Source organism: Haliaeetus leucocephalus, unplaced genomic scaffold, assembly GCF_000737465.1.
Source record: "Haliaeetus leucocephalus isolate CR32 unplaced genomic scaffold, Haliaeetus_leucocephalus-4.0 Scaffold340, whole genome shotgun sequence".
Classification (NCBI taxonomy): domain Eukaryota; kingdom Metazoa; phylum Chordata; class Aves; order Accipitriformes; family Accipitridae; genus Haliaeetus; species Haliaeetus leucocephalus.
The window spans coordinates 9,627,462-9,645,536 of record NW_010972776.1 but is presented as its reverse complement, the minus strand read 5'-3'; the positions used below and the strand labels follow the sequence as shown (position 1 = coordinate 9,645,536).

The 18,075-nt window shown below is 46.8% G+C and overlaps 1 protein-coding gene across 4 annotated transcripts in view; it reads right to left on the bottom strand.

Moving 5' to 3' along the window:
- The window catches only part of MBNL3 (muscleblind-like splicing regulator 3), an 88,306-nt gene extending 70,935 nt beyond the window's left edge, over positions 1-17,371 (bottom strand). For all 4 annotated transcript variants that reach the window (XR_774664.1, XM_010572492.1, XM_010572494.1 and 1 more), the window contains exon 1: positions 17,297-17,371. The gene's annotated coding sequence lies outside the window, so the exon portion shown is untranslated. The remainder of the gene's footprint in view (positions 1-17,296) is intronic.
- Between the last annotated feature and the right edge of the window lie 704 nt (positions 17,372-18,075).

Sequence of the window (18,075 nt, the reverse complement as noted above, 5' to 3'; positions counted from 1 at the left end):
CCATCCATCTGTCCCAGCTCCATCTTGGCTGGAAGGGGACCGGGCTCCAATGGGGGGAGCCACAATGTATAGGCTCCATCGTAACTCCTGCCCACGCTGAGCAGCAGGTGAGCTGGGCTTGGCCTGTCCAAGAGCTGCAGGCAAGCACTGGGGCACAGGAAATGCTGATGGGTCTATCGGGGAAAGCAAAGCCTTACCAGCTCAGTATCTCCCGGCATTTAACCAGCCTGCAGGTCTAGGTCCCTCTGCTTGCCTCACCGCAGCACAACATGGACAGCAAAGCACTTCTCTGATCCCTGAGTCTAGCAGATCTCTTATTAGCAGACACAAACTGCACAGACTAATTAAGGAAGACATCCATCACACTGCCTTTATAACCAGCCACTGCCAGCTCCCAAAGGTGGCTGCTGTAAGGCACCGGAACGGTCCAGCTTCACCAGGACAGTTCCTTCTGCAGGCCATGGGAAGCAGAACTATAAGTGCTTGAGGAGGCTCAGCTGCTCCTCTTCCCTTGTCTGCAATGCATTTGTGTTTCTGTGTTGCAACTGGAGATGGAAGAAGATAGCGTCCCCAGCGCCACAGAAAACAGGAATACTTGTCCCTGAATAATTTCTCTAGCATATTAAGTACAAGTCATTCTTATGCAAAGGCTGCCCTGTACAGCTGCCAAGGTCAGTAAGACCTTGCTTTATTTGCTGCATAAGGGCTGGCTGCGCAAGTTTTACCTTGTACATATTTTTTCCATGCATTCTCTTGTCTTAGATTTCCCTGCTGCTAGTGCCTATGCATCTTGCTGTCTGTTCAGTAGGTCATGCTACCTTCTCTGGCTGTTGATAATGACCACCCAATATCCAATGCTCCAGAACAGTCAAAATTCCAGCAAACCAACTCTTACGGTATGTTTAATTCAAAAGACACCAAGGACAATATTGAATAACAATTTTCAAGGAAAACATGCTCCACAGCTTTTGCTAACAACATCAATATGTTTCTATTTTCAGGGGGTCTTGACCCGCTATCCACTCACACAGCCATCACTGTTCACATTCTAGTATCTACATACAGATGATTTTTTGTGCAAGGATTGCATTCAACCAAATGGCACTGCCTGCACACACAAGCTCTGGATTACAATACCAGCGAGTGTAAATTTCAGGAAGCAGCCAAGTACTCAACAGCCTGGATCTAAATAGATGACAGGGTCTGAAAATAAGGCCCCATGCTTTTCAAACTGCAGACACATTCTTACAGACTACAGCCAATGGTTATACCTAGAATAAGGACTGTCCCTCTCCCCAGTTTACTAAATCCTATGACATTGCAAGGGCAACAGTCAAATTTACATATTTGCACAAGGAAGAAAAATAGCATTTTGAAACTGTACAACATCATGATACTGCAAAGGACTCAAATGTCAAGAAACTGACGCAAGCAGTCCCTTTGCAGAAGAACAGAGTTACGTGACCTACCTGAGGTCAGTAGCCAGGTAGGAAAACTTCACAACAGTCTGGCCTGCTCAAGAAACATGCTGCCTTGCCCCAGCCTCTAAAACCAAACCAATGGGGAGAGGGCAAGCAACAATGTCCAACACCTCCCTTGATCTGCCAGGAGCAGTGCAGCAGAGTCCCCCAGTGACAGCAGTTCTTTCTTGCTGGTTTATTTTAAACTACACCTCACCACACCTGATCCACCACAGCAGCATTTGGTGCCAAGCTCTTGCTTATCAGTGTCTGATGCAAACAAGCTTCTAGCCAGCAAGGAGATCTGGTCCGGTGGGAACAGCAAGCCAGCACTCAAGATGAGGCCTCACACATTCTTCTTGCAGCCCAGAAATCAAGCTGTTTCAGCAGTCTCATTTTGCCCCTCTGACATTGCTTGAACCCCATTCACAAGTTACAGTTAATAACATTAATGTCACATCACCCCAAGTATTTGCCCTGAGGGCTACAAGCTCCTCAGGGTAGAAACCCTCTCTCCCTTTATTCTGCACCAGACTCTGACCTTGGTAGGACCCCACAGCCATTGCCGTGACACAAACCATCATTCAAAGCTTAAAACACATACTGGTGCCAGAAGTCTCTCAACTGGAGACAGGCAGCATTACAATGGGGCTGCCAGAGGGGTTAAGAAGCACTGCTGAAAAGGGATGCAAACAAGGACTTCAGGCTCTGAGCAAGCACACTCTGCCATACATGCAGCTCAAAAGGTTAGCATCACTTGTGAGCAAGAACTGTCTGGCTGAACGTACTGCCTTTGTTAACTGAGAACGGCTACATGATGGAGTGGGCTAATTAACTGCATTTTACTTTTGGGGACCCAGGCTTAAATCCTGGCTCTTGTCACAGCTGAAAATGAATTTAGGGACTACAATGAGAGCCAAGATAATTTATTTTCTACAAAATCATCAAATAATTGCCAGTCTCCTGACAGAGAAGCCCAGAACTCTATGCAAGGGCACTAGTGCTTATGCTGTTATTTCCCCAAGTATAAAAGTTATTAATGGATTGATGTGAGCAGTTATCACACCTATCAGTGCAGCAGCTTAGCTGGAATGAGCACCCAAATGAAGAACCTCACCATGCAACATGGTGCGTGCTTCATGATGCAGTGCTGTGCAGACTGCATGTCCTACAAGGAGGGAAGACGTGCCTGGCAGGATTTAAATTTAAATTTTCATACGGATTCATATATCCCTTAAATTTAGAGGGGCATAATGCAGCCCTAGTGTAACTCTAGTTACTTCACTGGAAAACCACCAGGGCCGGTTGCAGTCCAAGGGAGCTGAGGGTTGTTTCCCCACTTCCTCGTGGCTGAAGGCCGCCCAGCAGAGCCGGCAGGGAAGCGAGTACTTTCCCCATAAAGTAATTCTCTATTTTTATCATGCTAAGAAAGTTTTTCATTTAGAAACTAAAAACCCTGCTTCAGGGAGAAGCCAAGCACCCTTTTCCTTTCAGATTTTTACCACAGAAGTTTTCATCTAATCAAATAAGCCGTTTTTCCACTGAAAGGAATCATCGTGGAAATACCAGAACAGAGACCAGCCCCTGAAGGTCTCCAAGCAAGAAGTATAGCTAAATTGCATTCCTGGCTCTGGCGATAGCATGCTCCTTCATACTACTGTTGCACTGTCACCTCATCCCTCTGTGCCTCAGGTCACCCATCCCAAATGATAGGGATCCTTGGTGTCAAAGCACAAAGGAGAGCAACATGCTCAATGTGTAAGTTAAGCAGCAGCTAGTGATCATGAACTACAGTTTTGGACACAATATGCTGCTCTGCTAAAGCACAGGGGTTATTGCTTCTGAAGTGCCATCATCTTCCTCTTTCCTCCTCTCTCAGCAAGGAGAGAGTCTCCAGCATCCTCAGCTGCCAGCACAACTGAAGGTGGGCTGGAAGACACAACAGAGGTCAAAAGGAGCACAGAGATGTTTTCTGAAGCAGCCTCTGGCACATAATGCTCAGCAGCACAGCACAGCTCAGCAATACACCTTTCATCTGTACCAAGCAAGAGACCCAGACACTTAACCCTGTAACACAACAAAGTGAGGGGTGGGTGTTGTCTTCATGGCAGGGTGTTACAGCAAGCCAAAGGCTTGTGTAGAAGGCTTCCCTTGAACAGCAGAAGAGGAAAGCTTAAGTCAGACTTCTATCCAAAAGTCAGACTGGGGGGGGGCGGGGAAGGGATCCATCAGAAGACATCCATGAACTGGGGAAGAAGGGAGCAGCAGCCACAGTGCCCTGGGGGCAGACAAAAAACCTGGGGACCAGGTTGTACCTGCTCCCAAGCACAGTGAGATTCCCAAGGCCATACCAAATCCTGCAAGTAAGGGCCACGCGTCTCCCCCTGCTGTTATCTTTAAATCCTCTTTACTCTACAGAGCTATTCTCCACCCTCCTTCCCTTTTAATCAGGCCTGACCTACAGATGTCAGCCTCATTTCGGCTAAGTCAACACAACTGCCACATCTAGGATGCTGTTACAGGAAAAACCTTACTTACACTCTTGGCTGGATTCCAGAATCTACTTCTTGGTCTAGACCTGACCTCGTTCCTCTTCTGCAAGCTTAATCCTTTACCTTAAGGGCACAGCAAACACACAGGGACTCCAATGTGGGCCTGTCTACGCTCAGTCTCCCCTTCAGCCTGCAGAGCCAAGAGACTCTTTTGATCATGCTGCACAAACACTAACGATTATTGATGTGAGGCTCCCTCAGAACTGCGTGTTCTTCAAAAACACACATACGTTCAAGAGCCAAAAAGCAAATGTGAAACATGCGCTTTATGTTCTGCAGGGTGAACTCCTTCCCTAGAGCTCATACAACAGGACACGAACCTTCCATCAACAGTCCCCAAAGTTTCCTCAGATGCAGCCCTGGCCTCACGCCAAAACCATAGCCATGTTGATACATCCAGCCGCATCTAAAGGTTAGAATAGAATAGTTTGGGTTGGAAGGCACCTTAAGAATCATCTAGTTCCACCCCCCCTGCCATGGGCAGGGACACCTTCCACTAAATCAGGTTGCTCAAAGCCCCATCCAACCTGGCCTTGAGCACTTATTCATCCTTCAGCAGAAACACAAGACATCAATACAGGACACTAATTGAAGACAAAGGATTTCAACCAGCTACCACATCACTGTCCAACAATACCTTACCAGGCAGAGCCCAGTGACTTGCTGCAACAGTATGGTCAAAGTAAGAGCTAGCTTATGGCTATTCCGGTATACGTCACACTTGGCCTGTTCCTTGCTGTCCCCACCCCGCATGGCCAACATGCAGGAGTCACAGGCTGGAGGTGGATGGACAACAGCTTGTCCTGTCTTGCCCAAACACATCATATAAACAGGGTATCAGGACTGAGCAAGATCTGGCTCATGCACTCCACCTCGTGACTCAAAAACCTCGACCTTGGTCACGTATCAATAGCAGCAGTGGAAATATCAACCCATGAATGAGATATTAGCAACTAATCTGTTATCAGCTTATTCCAAGAGGCAGCTAGCTGTGGATTCAACCTTCAGGCAGCAACACAGGTGTTTACTGGCTCTCAAAGACATTTGCATGGTGTTTTCTTTAAGTGTTTGTGGGGGAAGTTCAAAATCCCAATTATCTGTATCTGATACGATGCTGAACCAATAATACTCTCCTGGTTCACAGGAGCTGTAAAAACAAAACCCCACTGAGGCTAGGAGGAGTCTCTGGATCAAATTCTCTGGGCTCCAAAACAGTCCTTGAACATGTGCTGCAAGAAATCCTCCATACAGATGCACCTTTTCATATCAGGGGAGACAGAGGGCAGGGAGGGGAAAAAAGATTAAAACCAAGATAAAAGCCAGATCCTCAGGTAACAGAAAAATCAGAGATGCTCCCTCAGTTTACAATACCATGGATTTGAGCCAAAGATGCTTTTAAAGTCCTTTTATGAAATATTTTAATCTGCCTTTCTATCTGCTACGAGTACAAGCTAGGCAGTGCTTTTCAGAGAAATTATTTATTCAGTTTTACAGTGACTAACCTGAATTTCCAGACTGCTTCAAAAGAAAAACTGAAGCATTTCTTTACAAAAGGCAAGGAGCATTAGGGTTCTTCCCCCCTTGTTTTTCCTTTTCTTTTTTCCTCCACCCCTCAGCTGAAACATCTCTACCTCTCATCTAATAAACAAACTATGTATCTTTCCACCAAAAAAAATGCTCTTCCCTACACCTCCATGTCAAAAATGTGCTGAAAATTTTTTCAGGGTTTTTTGCTGAAGCGACCCAAAGTAGAATAAATTCCTTTTCTTTTTTTTTAATTGATTTTTCAGTTTAGCCATCTACTTGAATAAACAGCTAGCCTTACATTGCTGGCTGCAGCCTTACAACCTGGAATAAACCCAACACAAAGCTGAAAGCGTGGGATTACCACTGGCTTGGTGTTAGCGGGGCACCCTACCAGAAACATCCAGGGTCAAACACAAATTACAGGGTCAGTGAAAGTAGCCACACTGTTGCATGAACTGTCTCAATGTTACTTCCCAGATTAAAGAACAGAAAGTAACAGCACAAAGCTTAAATTAAATACAACTAAAGCTCTAATCTAAGTCCATCAAATTAAGGACCAGTTCCAGAAGGCACGGACTCACCAGGATATGCTTCTGGCGCCCAGAGGAGCTGTCCTGGGGATGGGGAGCTCAGGTAGCACACACCTATCTTCACCGAGGCACCTACTACATGCCTGCCGCAGGGGAAGCAATGGCACACACAGCAGGTCCAGTTTAAGGCAGGGTTTAAGGCCCTTACAACTACATTTCATCACGAGTAAGCTCTAATTCTGGAAGGCGGAGGGCAGATGTACATTTTCTTGTGTGGAGATGCCCTCTACTCAACCCAGCCTAAGACCTTCACTTACGCGAGGCTGTGATTAGGGGATTCAGGTCACGAGCAAGCAGATCTCATGCTTTAATTCTCTTTCTCTCGTTTCGGTTGCCTGAATCTCCAGGATGAGCAACATCACATTCTCGCAGAAACCTAAGCAAACTTGCATGCACCAGCTCTCTCCCTCAGAACAGGGAGATGCACGAAGCCAATCGTGATAACCTCCCACCTGAAGGTGTTGGATGCTGTTGCTGTGCCTTGCCACTCTCTCCCCACATTAAAGGCTCAAACAACAATCCTAAAGCCAGTCTCACCTCTTTGTCTCCACAATCCAGCTAACATTACTGCATCAAGTACATCAATACTGTTGCATTTGAATCTCCTCTCCAGTACACCCCCCCCAGGAAGATGTACATCCCAAAATACAGCAGCCTGAACCCCCCACCTTGCTCTCCCAGCTAGCAGGCTTCCTCCCTAGATCACCCTGCTGAGAACCACTTCAGCAACGTACAGGTTTAAGACCATCCTAAAAATACCCATGCACCCGATATCAGACTCCAGCCCTAATTCCATCTTCCTGTAATCATCGCACAGGATCAGACCCTTGCTAAGTGATCTGGAACTGCAGTAACATGCTTCTAGCACTGCTATTTATTTGTGGCAGCTTTCCCTACCTGCAGATGCTGTCCAAAAGTAAGAAGAAAAATTTGTGCTCTTGGGAGCTCATAGTCTAAAGGCAGAGGTCAGGAGAAACACTCTGTTCTTATTAATGCAGTTATATGGAGAGGAAAAAAAAAAGTCAAGCCTGTGTGCTTCTCAGAAGCAGATTATGGCTAATAATACAAAGATTACTGACATTAAATGAATTTAAATTCACTCTTCTATCATTCAGAATATTAAGTTTTTTTACCTTCTTCCCAGTATCACTCCCATTTGTAGTCAGCTTCACTTTCTGCCTATCACAAAGATGTTATATTTGGACTATAATCACCATAATGGACTTCTCCCCCTCAGCAGTTTTGTTGTACTGGGTGTCTTTAAAAAAAAAAAAAAAAAAAAGCATTTTTAGGGTTAATTTAACAGGCATCCTATCTTCCTTTTTTTTTTTTTTAGGTAACCGCTGCATAACTCTGTGAACAAGTTCTGCAGTCCTAATGGCTTTTTTAGCCTATCAACAGGCAAGGGGAAAGTCTCACCCACGCAGCAGCAGTGTTACTCCTGCAGAAGGAGTGAGTGATGCTCAGCCCAGGGCTCTTGCCAGGGAGAGGGAGCTGACAGCACTTTCCAGCCTGACCACGCCGCAGCATCAGCACACATTGCAGGCAAAGGGGACCAGCAAAAAACGTCTGCCACTGGTGACCAAAATCCAATTTTAAATTCAGGTTGCTCCTTGCCAACGTTCACACTCAAACTGAAGCCAGTGCTCTGCACTACCCCTAAAAAAACCTTTAAATATTTTTAAAGCCAGCACCAGCAAACTGAAGATGGACCACAGTAATAGGAGCAAAGTCAGCCACAGATTTACTCTCAGGAAGAAAAACTCCTTTTGAAACTTAAAAGTTCCAGTTCAACTGTAGGATCCCTCTCCCCAAACATCCTATTGACAAACAAGTATCTAAGAACACTTAGAAGAAAGCCATCAGTCAAGCAAATCACCAGCTACCTGTCTGCTGCTGAACATCATGAATGTTCCCACTAAAAGCTTCTCACACATTTGCATCTACATTTTACTGAAAGAAAGGGAACTCCACAGCAAACAAACTGCAAATTCCTGCCTGTCAGCCCCAAATCTGGAGTGCTTTACTGGGCTGCGGCTGCAGCCCCGAGCTCCAGCCCTCCCCATTTGTTCTCCTGGTCTGCACACGGGGAAGGCAAGCCAACACAACCCAAAGCCTACAGAGCTGGAATCAGTGGGCAGTTATCTGAAATGTAGTTTGTGCTGAATTCCCCTTGCACAGGATCAGTCCCACTCAACTGTCTGGTCCTTTTGTATCAAAAAGGGAGCTACTGCTGGTAAAAGGCACCTGCCTTAGCCCACAGCCTTACACAATGGCTGTATTAAGCATTACTCTTATTAATCAGTATGCAACTATAATAGTTAACATTTTATTGAAAACAAACAAACAAAAAAAACCCCAAACACAGCACCTTGCAAAAGGCCATCAGTGACCAGCTCAGCCCCACCCATACAGATGCTCTACTGCAGCTCCACCACCATTTCCAGCTGACCCAAGTACAGGCTGCATCAGCCAGGGCAGCTCTGCCCTCCCACGGGGCCCAGGCCTTGTTCCTGCCCTCTCCCTCGGCCAGGACAAGCATTCATGAGACCAAGCACAAGGCAGAGGAATGAGGACAGCAGCAGGGAGGAAAGAGAGTGCATCTTTCAGTGCCAAAGCCCATTTGAAGGGCATGAAATGGCAGGCTCAGCTCCTCGTGGCACCCATGGAGGCCAAGGGCACTCGGCACAGCCCAGGAGCTTGAGCAGCCAATGGCTCTGCCTCAGCAATGCCCCTCTCTCAAGAGGCTTCCACAATTCCTCCAAATACGTACATTCCCCACAAGTTTTCTTCTCTCCTTCTGTGCGCTGAAAATCATATACATTACAAACACACGGGTGGAACTGGATGCAGGCCCTACGACAGGGATGAATCCCGCAGCATTGTGCAACCAAATGCTCTTCCCCTCCAGAAGTCGCCAGGTACTGCATTCCCCGGGTTGGCTGAGCAGGTGGATGTGCTCCAAGACCTGGGGGAGAAACTGTTTCTCATGTAAGCTGGCATGCAAAATGGTGTAATTGCCCAACCAAGGGCATCTAGGACACACTCTACAGCTGCACTGAATTTACAAATCCTGGTATCTCTAGAGGAACAAGATGGTGGCACTATACAGAGAATAAATAAATCCACTGTTAGACACACCAGAAACTTCCCTGTACCTTATGGATGGATCTCAGGGTCTTGTCAGAAGGCTAACCTTCCACCTAACACAGGACACAGAATGGATTTGCCTTTCAGCAGCAGCATCCTCATTCCAACCTTGGTAACTGATCATCAGCTACTGAATGCGTCATATTACAACACAGTCACCAGAGCTGGAAAGTCCTCAACCCAGCAGGTCTCTCCCTTCAGCAAGGCTGATATAACCTCATGCGGAATCCGCCAGGCATGCCCTACTCATGTCCTCATTCTCAGAAGAAACATGGATCACAGCTATCCAACCAACTGCCCTGGAAACCCTGAAAATAATAGTGAAGGAGGTCAGCACCAGGCAAGAGCCACCCAGGCCAGCTGCCCTGGGCACACTGGTCCAAGGGGGTGCACAGAGCAGGCAGGGGAAGAGTGAGGACAACCTGCCTGCACTTCTGAGCAAGGTGGAAGAGGCTGGTTGCATCCAGAAGCAGCATGGGAGGTGTCACCTCACTGCAGATATGCAGGAGGGAAGGGGCTTGCTGTTCCTCCTACAGGAGAGCAGCCCACTCTGGTCGGCCTCATTTACATGACCTGTAGCATAGCCTCCTCAAGCACCGCATGAAAGGTGCCACTGCATTAGCCAGACCACGCCTGGGCGCTCCGGGTAGAGCCAACATTAGCTCATTACCAAGGCTATGCTCAAGGAAGGGCACCGTGGCTGTCACACTGAGTGTTTCACTGAGTAATTAGTCAAGCCAAATTCATGGGTGGTGGACCTGGTCTGAGGAACAAGCTGAGGACCTGGGATGGAGGCATTTGGCTGTGCATCTAGGAGTCGAGTGCAAAGGCAAGGTGGAGATGCCAGTGCCAAAACCTGGGCATTGTGTCTGAGGGCATGGAGGCACTTCACAAGGCATCTCTGTGCTCTGGCTACCTTGGTCAGATACAATGCCAGCACCTGGAGGCTTCAGAGAATGAAGGACAGACCACCTGTAACCCTATTGATGGCTCCATGCTACTGTTTCTTTTTTGTACCTCAAAAATAACTTTACTGAAACATAGCTGAAGATGCAACACAAGCCCTAGGGGCCAGCAGTGCTCATTACCATTTATTTAAAAACATTCAGACTGTATTTAAAAGGATCCCATGGATACCTGGTATGGCTATAAAGAGATCTATCCATCCTGACTTGCTGGCTGTAGACAGGGTAGGAGATCCTACAACTGAGCAGCTTAAGGAGAGCAAACAGCATTAACAAAGAGTTTTGACCAGATTTTGGGGAGAGAAACCTGACACCGGTGCTTCTTCTGCCTAGCCCATCCAGGGAAGACCCAGATCCTCTCTTCTCCTTCAGTTTTGTATCTTATGGCCTGTGGTAACACTTTGCATGCTGAGGACTAACCCAGCGCTTTGGAGAACAACTCCCAGCAGCAGCCCGGCAGCCAGCCATGGTTCAGAGCGGGCGATGCTCTTTTGCAGGAGCCGGTTTTCCTTTACAGGGCAGGTTTCCCCATCAGCGAGCCAGGGATGTTTGGCAGCTCACCATTCCAGCCTTTAGGACCGCTTTAACGACCGGTCCATCAACCCACGCACATCCCTCCTGGCATTACAGCCCTTCACAGCACAACCACCCCTCCGCAGTCCAGGACCTTTCACCAAAAGATCACCAAATGCTTCACAAACATTAATGAATTAAGTCCCAGCATCCCAGTTAACTCTGGCAGCGTTATCCCCTCGTGACCAAGGAGCAGAGAAGCAGGCTGAGGCCTCCCCGTGTCCCCATGAGCCTGCTGAGGAACCAGCCATAGCAGCCAGACCTGCTGGCTCCCTCCCTCTCCTCAGCTACAGACCTGCAAGCTATTTCAAAGGCTCTTTCCAAAACAGAAAGAAAGAAAAAACCAAACACCCAACAACTTTCTGTTTTCCTTGAAAAGCAGGTTTATGCAACAAAAAAGGTAGTAATAAAGGTTTCACCATCCAAATTAAAAGTCAAAGGCAGCAATAAAGAGTCTCTGCAATATAAGAAACACGTTGTGCACAGTGTGAAATTTCTTGCTGCCTTGCAGAATGAAGCCAAACATCTTAATATGGAAAAACACCGCTACTTTTGACCCAAACAGATTGGGAACAGGAAGTAAAAACAAATTCCCCAGCTGCGGCCTCCCCGCCTTACGAGCGGCAGCGGCAGCAGCAGCAGAGAAACCAGCGTTTCCTGCCCACACTCGCCCGCCTGCAGCCGCCCGGGTCTGCAGGCCATTTGCCCGGGGGCCAGTCCCACCTAAACCAGTCAGAGTTTGTTATTAAAGCTCTCGCAGGCAAGATCCAGCCTTTATCAAAGATGAATTAGCCTGGGAGAGCCAGGGAAATGGAGACAGCAGGAATAACCCCAAATGCTGCACCCATTTGCAAACTGCACAGGGCCAGGCTCCCCTGTGAGGGAATTCCCCTACTTTCGGTGGCACTGTCGATTTTCACCAGCCAAATTCCTGACTAAGGACAGGCATATTTCAGGAGTTAATTTTGGTTTCACTGCATCATCACCAGAAAACCCTGAGAAATTAAGTCAAGCCTCAATTGGCTCAAAACATAATTGCATTTCTTTTAAATAATAGCTTTGCATTACTTTGTTTTTCTGTCGGTTTTTTCTTTTTTTTTTTTTTTCTTTTTGAGCTTGTGCATATTACATCCTAATTATGTTTTCAAGCCCTCATTTGCAGCTACAGGAATAACCCAGAAAGACACACAGATGAGCTAATTTTCAAATCATCACTTGAGTAAGGAGCTCAAGCTTTAGAAAAAAAGTGACAGATAGACCAAGGGACCTGCAAGAAAAAAGAAACATGCATAACTGACAGTCCGGCATCTCTTTTGTCAAAACTGGTAACTCAATGCCAAAGAGAATGGCTTTAAGACCTCAGCAGAGCAAATACTGAATATGACACATATAATGCAACAGAAAATGCCATTTACACAAACACTATACACTAAACAGCAGCTCAGAACCTGATATTTTGATTAAAACTCTGCTTTCAGAAAATCTTATAAGCATCATTTTTACTAGCTCAAGCAGATTTTTCCTACAAGATTTTAAAAGATTACATGCCAGGTGTAGAATACTTCATAAAGCAGAATAGGATTTTTGACTCGTGTGAATTTTTTAAAAAAATAATAGCAACCAGCAAATTACAGTCATTAGTACAACACTGCCTTCGCAGCAGATTTATGCCAGCATTACCGAAAGCAGAATTTCACCCAACAACACTTCTGGGTAATACAGACATCTGCAGAACTGAGTGAAAAAAAGCACATAAACATGCACAACCACATATTTTGTGCATTACCATCTCAGACTTTTACAAGAACAGGTATTTTGTGCCACTGTTTTGCAAGAAAGTACCCCACGCATGCCCATGAGTACGCTTTCCAGCTCGCAGCAACCTCCAGTCCTACCTCATATTCTTTTAAATCCATCACCTTCGCACTCCTAAATGCTGCTTTGGCAGAGGGGTTGCACTGCGAGGAAGAAAACTCCCCCCACACCTCTGTTATCACGCCGCATGAAATCCTCCCTCTGCCCCAGCAACCTCCGAGCAAAAAAAAAAAATAAAAAAATAAAAAAATCCAAGTTTATCACACCAAGGAAAGAACAATAAGTGGGAGTCCGAAAAGGCAGTCAGAAGTGCCGCCAAAAAATCGGAGCTCCTTCTCAAAAAAAGGCCCTCCCTTAGGAAGCCTGCCAGTCAAACCTGATCACGAGGCTGTTTTCCGAGGGTGAATAGAGTTCTTATTGACACAGCTTATGTCTGCAGCGTGCAGCCCTCCGCAAGGCTTTCAAGAGCAGATCGGATTACACAGACACATTCTCTCTGATTTTATGCATTCAGAAGCCCTCAGACATAAAATACCCAGCTCTGAAGGCCACCGGTTTTTCAGCTCGCTATCAGCCTACGTGCTTTTACAAAAAAAAAAAAAAAACAAAACACCAAAAAACGCAGGCAAAGAGATCCTGGCACCTTTACTTGGGCTCCAGAGGACCTCACCCTTGCTGAACAGGGCCATATAATTTGGAGGCCAAGCCACAGATTTGCTCCATGTGAGTAATACAAGACGACTCATTCCCATGGTGGGTACTTAGCACTGGAACAGGAGAAGGGAAAAAATAAGTATCTGCTGACACCATTTAAAATGGGGGAAGATAACATCGCTCTGGGTAGACAATCCTTCCTGGACGATGGCATGGAAAAAGGGGAGGATACACACCTTTTAAAAGAACAACACACACTGCCACAGCTTAGCAGGCAAGAGGTGCCCAACTGCAAAAGCATCGCAAGCACAAACTCAGGTAAACCAGGGTCAGCAATTTGCACACACACAGGAACCTACAGAAAACAAACTAAAAGTATCAATTTATACTGTTTCTATACTTAGGGGGTACAGTGAGGAACTCCATTCCAGGAGCAGACACATGTACTAAGTCTGGGGTACCTGTGATGCCACATTAAAGGTGAACAGAGAATTACAAAATGTTATCTTATTACAAATGCTCCGTCTTAAAAACTGTGCTTCAGCAAGAGAGACAAGTCTGTGCTTAAATCATATGACAAATTAGGACCTGAGCATTGCCCTAGAGAAGGATGCATGCACTGCCCAGAGGTCTGGACTACACCAATTAAAAACAAACTCACAAAAAACTCAGTCCAACAAGCAAACCAGTGCATTACACATGGGTAACTAGTTCCCTATCACCTAAAAGGGAACAACTCCTGCATCAACTCGTCCACACTGAATTGAAACTTCTCACTGAGATAGCAAACACAGCAAATCAAGCAAGCTTGAGCTTCAGAGCTTTTAAGGGATTTTAAGAGCAAACACACACTGTTCAATAAAGACATCCTTTCCCCCCTGCTTGCAGGCTGTGATCACTCCCCAACCGTTTCTATCATGTTGCAAACAATTTTTTCGTCACATTTTTCCTGCTGGGTGCTTGGAGGCTGGACCTGGGTAACCCAAATGCAGGATGCTATGTCTGTCTGCGATAGCAGTTCTCCTTTGGTTGGATGTTTGCACTCTTCTTTTCAGAGCACAGCAAGAGAGCCACAGCTCCTATGACTACCTTTGGAAACCGAGATCTAAGCAAACTCCCGCTTTTCAGCGCGCAGCCTTCCTCTCAATGAGCAGCCTTGTGTTTCTAGTACTCATTTTAGTTTCCACACATGACTTCTAGTATGTTCATGGTCAGAAAAGCCTGCTCCTATGAAGGCTGCGTACTCTTTCCCAACATGTCTGAGTCACACAATGGTTTGCTCCATTGCCAAAGCCAAGCTCTCACGACTGGCACAGCAGGGGTGTCCTGCTACAGGCATCAGTCACCAAATCCTGACTGCAGATTCATCATCATCACCTGTGCCTGCATTAGCCACAAAGAAAATCTTCATTTGCTTTCAGGCTCCTGACTAAGCTGCAGGCACTGGTGACTAGAAAAGCCGTGGTTCGAATTGTGCATAAAGAAAGACCCATTTGCAAGACACTAGCAATGCAGTTTTGCCATCAGTTTAACTCGGCATAAGCCAGTGCTGCTAATAAAAGCAGCAGTCCTGCCTGTGCACCCCAGGTCCTTGCGCCAACACAATAGTTTCTGTGGCCACATGGAGAAGCGAACCAAAGAAACAGCGATGGCTAAAATGAGCATCACTTACTTTCTTGTTGTTCTGCAAGGTTATTCTTAATCCACAAGGATGGTGAAGAGACTGGAGGAAAGGGCTGGAAGCAGGACCACTTTTTCCACCACAGCACCAGCTTCAAAACTGATTTGCAAGCTACACTGCAAAAGGTAAGAAAGCCAACCTCCCCTTCTTTGCAGTCAGAAGTTTCCAAGTCCCACTTTGAGATTCCCTTAAACATGCAGAACAGCCTCTCAAAACCTCACTTCTTGTGGCAGTGCAAGTGCAAAACTCTAAGGTCCGTGTATTCATCTTGCTAAGATGGGGCAAGCCCAGGAGAAAACTTCTAGGTCTGTAAAAATCTAAGAATAAGATTTAAGCCTCATGCCAGCCATTCTCCAACAGAGAAGGAGGAGGCAGAGCAGGCCACTACTGCTTGTGAAGTGGAACTGGGCACAAAACCCATCAGAAAATCCTCTATGTGGATGCAACACCCCAGCACCTCAGAAGGACAACTGCCCAGCATACCTACTTGTCAGTAACCTTCCTGCGGCACATGGGCCAGCACTGGGAGGGACGAATGGCAGCCCCAGATCTGCTTGCTCTTTCTCCATGAGGATCCCTCACTCTCCCACAGTGGTGACACCCTGACTTCTCCAGACCTGGCCAGATGCTGCAGGAGGCTGACCAGCACAGAGGTTACAGCACCAAGGGGCTTGTTTCCTCACTGACCACCAGGTCTACTTTGGGCCCCTGCCAGTATATCCCAAACCACCTGGAGGATAGCACCAGACCTGCAACAGACATACAGCTGTATACAGGCTGAACCAGGTGCATACGTAAAACTCAGCTGCTTCTGGGAAGGCTGACTACACCCGAGAGAAGACTGCACCTTCTCCTGCTATAAGCGTATCCCATAATACCTAGAAGCTTCTGCACAGTCCATTGTCTTTCAAAGAGAAACACTCAAACACTGAAATAGCTCTCAAACTTTTCTGGGCCATCACTACTTTAAAATGACTTCATTTAAATATGTACCATGTCTATATATATATATATATATACACACACACACACGCCAAGGGAAATTAGCATCCGTGAGAAGGGCTGGTGCCCACACACCGTAACTCTGCACAGCCTCCCAGGTCTGCCTGTGCATGACTGTACCCCCACAGCTCCACACTAGTACAACCCTACAGCAAACCAGAACCACTCGAGAGCCCCTTGAGGATCCTGCCCCATTGGCAGGAGCACTGGAAAGACCACAGCTTGCAGGCTCTCCACCAGACCACTTGCTAACACACATCTTTTTGGGGGTATAGAGAATGGTGGGGGCAGGGAAGTTTTAAGACCAAATTAGACAGTCCTTTAGATCCTTCAGTTCTGCCCAAAGCTGAACCTTTAAGTCCTTCCTTCAGGAGCTTCCCCCGCCCCAGGGCTGAGATACATGATTTGGACCTTCATTAGTAAATAAAGCTCCAAGGAGCAGGACTGTGCCACGTAAGGCGTTCCTCCAACCTGAGAGCAGCACCATTGCAGCCTCCACGTACTACCTTAAAAGCAAAATACCCACAAGGAGGACCCATAGGGGGAAAATATCTCTGCAACCTCATGGAAGCTGCCGTATGGAAACTTTAACTGCATTACTTCTGCTTCTGCATAATCCCAGAAGAACTAGCTTAATTCAGACTGCTCCAACTCAAGACACTCGATAGTTTCAACATGGTATAGACTATTACCTCGCTCTAATTACAGGATCACATTACATGTCCAACAACTGCTGCAATTTAGTCTTGCCTGATACATCCCAGCTCAAAATTGCTCATCCCACCTCTCACTCCAAAGGAGTAGCCTCAAAAGGATACTTTTGGCATCCTTTGAATAAAGGCAGGAATACCTAGCAACACTTCAGCATCTGACACGCGTGCACCCCAAGCCCCCAAAAGGTAAAGTCATTATTTCCTTGCAGTAACAAAGGCGACAACTTTTACCAGTGCGGAACAAACTAGTTTCAGGCAAATAGCACAGACACAACACTACTGCTCACACGGTTGTCTGTGCAAACACGCTACAGAATTACTGCTAATAACCACCACTGCACAATACCACGAATTTGCATGTCGCTCCCCAAGCCAGGTGTTGATCTTGCACAGAGCCTATCCGTGCAAGAAAGGAGTTTTCAGAGAAACAAGAGCTACAGGATCAGGCCCTCAGAGTTTCACTACCTCAAAGGCAGGGGACGTTCCTTACTGCATCGCACATCTTGCCTTTTAGCTCAAAACCGCATCCGCAGCTCCCGCTGCCATGAAAGGGAAAGGTTTTCTCCCTTCAACCGTTCGCCCGCGTCTGAGCCGAATGCTAACAGGTCTCTTACTTGCGTCTCGCCTTGCCACCGCCTCATGCTCTACAGGGGAATATTTTGTTCCCCGAGCGGACGAGCTGTCCGGCCATCGCTCCACGATGATTCAGCAAGGGGGTGGCTCCCCGTCGGAAGGCACACCTACTGCGAACTGTCATACCACGGGGCTGGGTGAAAATGGGAGAAGTTGCTCTATCTATCATGGCTGCACTTTCTGAAATGCGTAGACCTGGCCTGGTAGGGTCGAGGGGGGCAAAGGCGGAGGGGGAGGGGGGCTCCATCAGCAGGCACATGGAAATAATTTAAGGAACTATCTCGAGGCTTTTAACTATGGCACAAGTAAATGAGGCAAAAAAAAAAAAAAAGCCAGACACTTTCAGAGCCAGCATCAACTTCGCCAGGCTGTGTTCTTTGTTTCTAGGCAGACTCCAGTGCGGTGGCAAGAATGAACAAATGCGCATGTCTTCATACGAATCCAATAAAAAAAAAAAAAAAAAGAAAAAGGAAAAAAAAAATCCCCCCTCCCCTCAGGCCCCTCTCTCATTGCTGTAGCAGTAGGGGAGTCCTCCAGATAGTTTGTGCTGCTTTTTCAGAAGTAAAAGTCCGCTTCCACCCTCCTCTGAGCAGGCATTTCGCTACGCTACGAGGCGTTCGCGGGTTAAGACAGCGCCTGGAACACTTTCGGCTGCAAAAATTAGTTTTGGTGCGGGTTTTTGTAATTTTTTTTTTTTTTTCTTACGAACGAAACGACACCCTAGCAACGCACCGCGACGCGCCAGCCGCCCTCCGCAGAC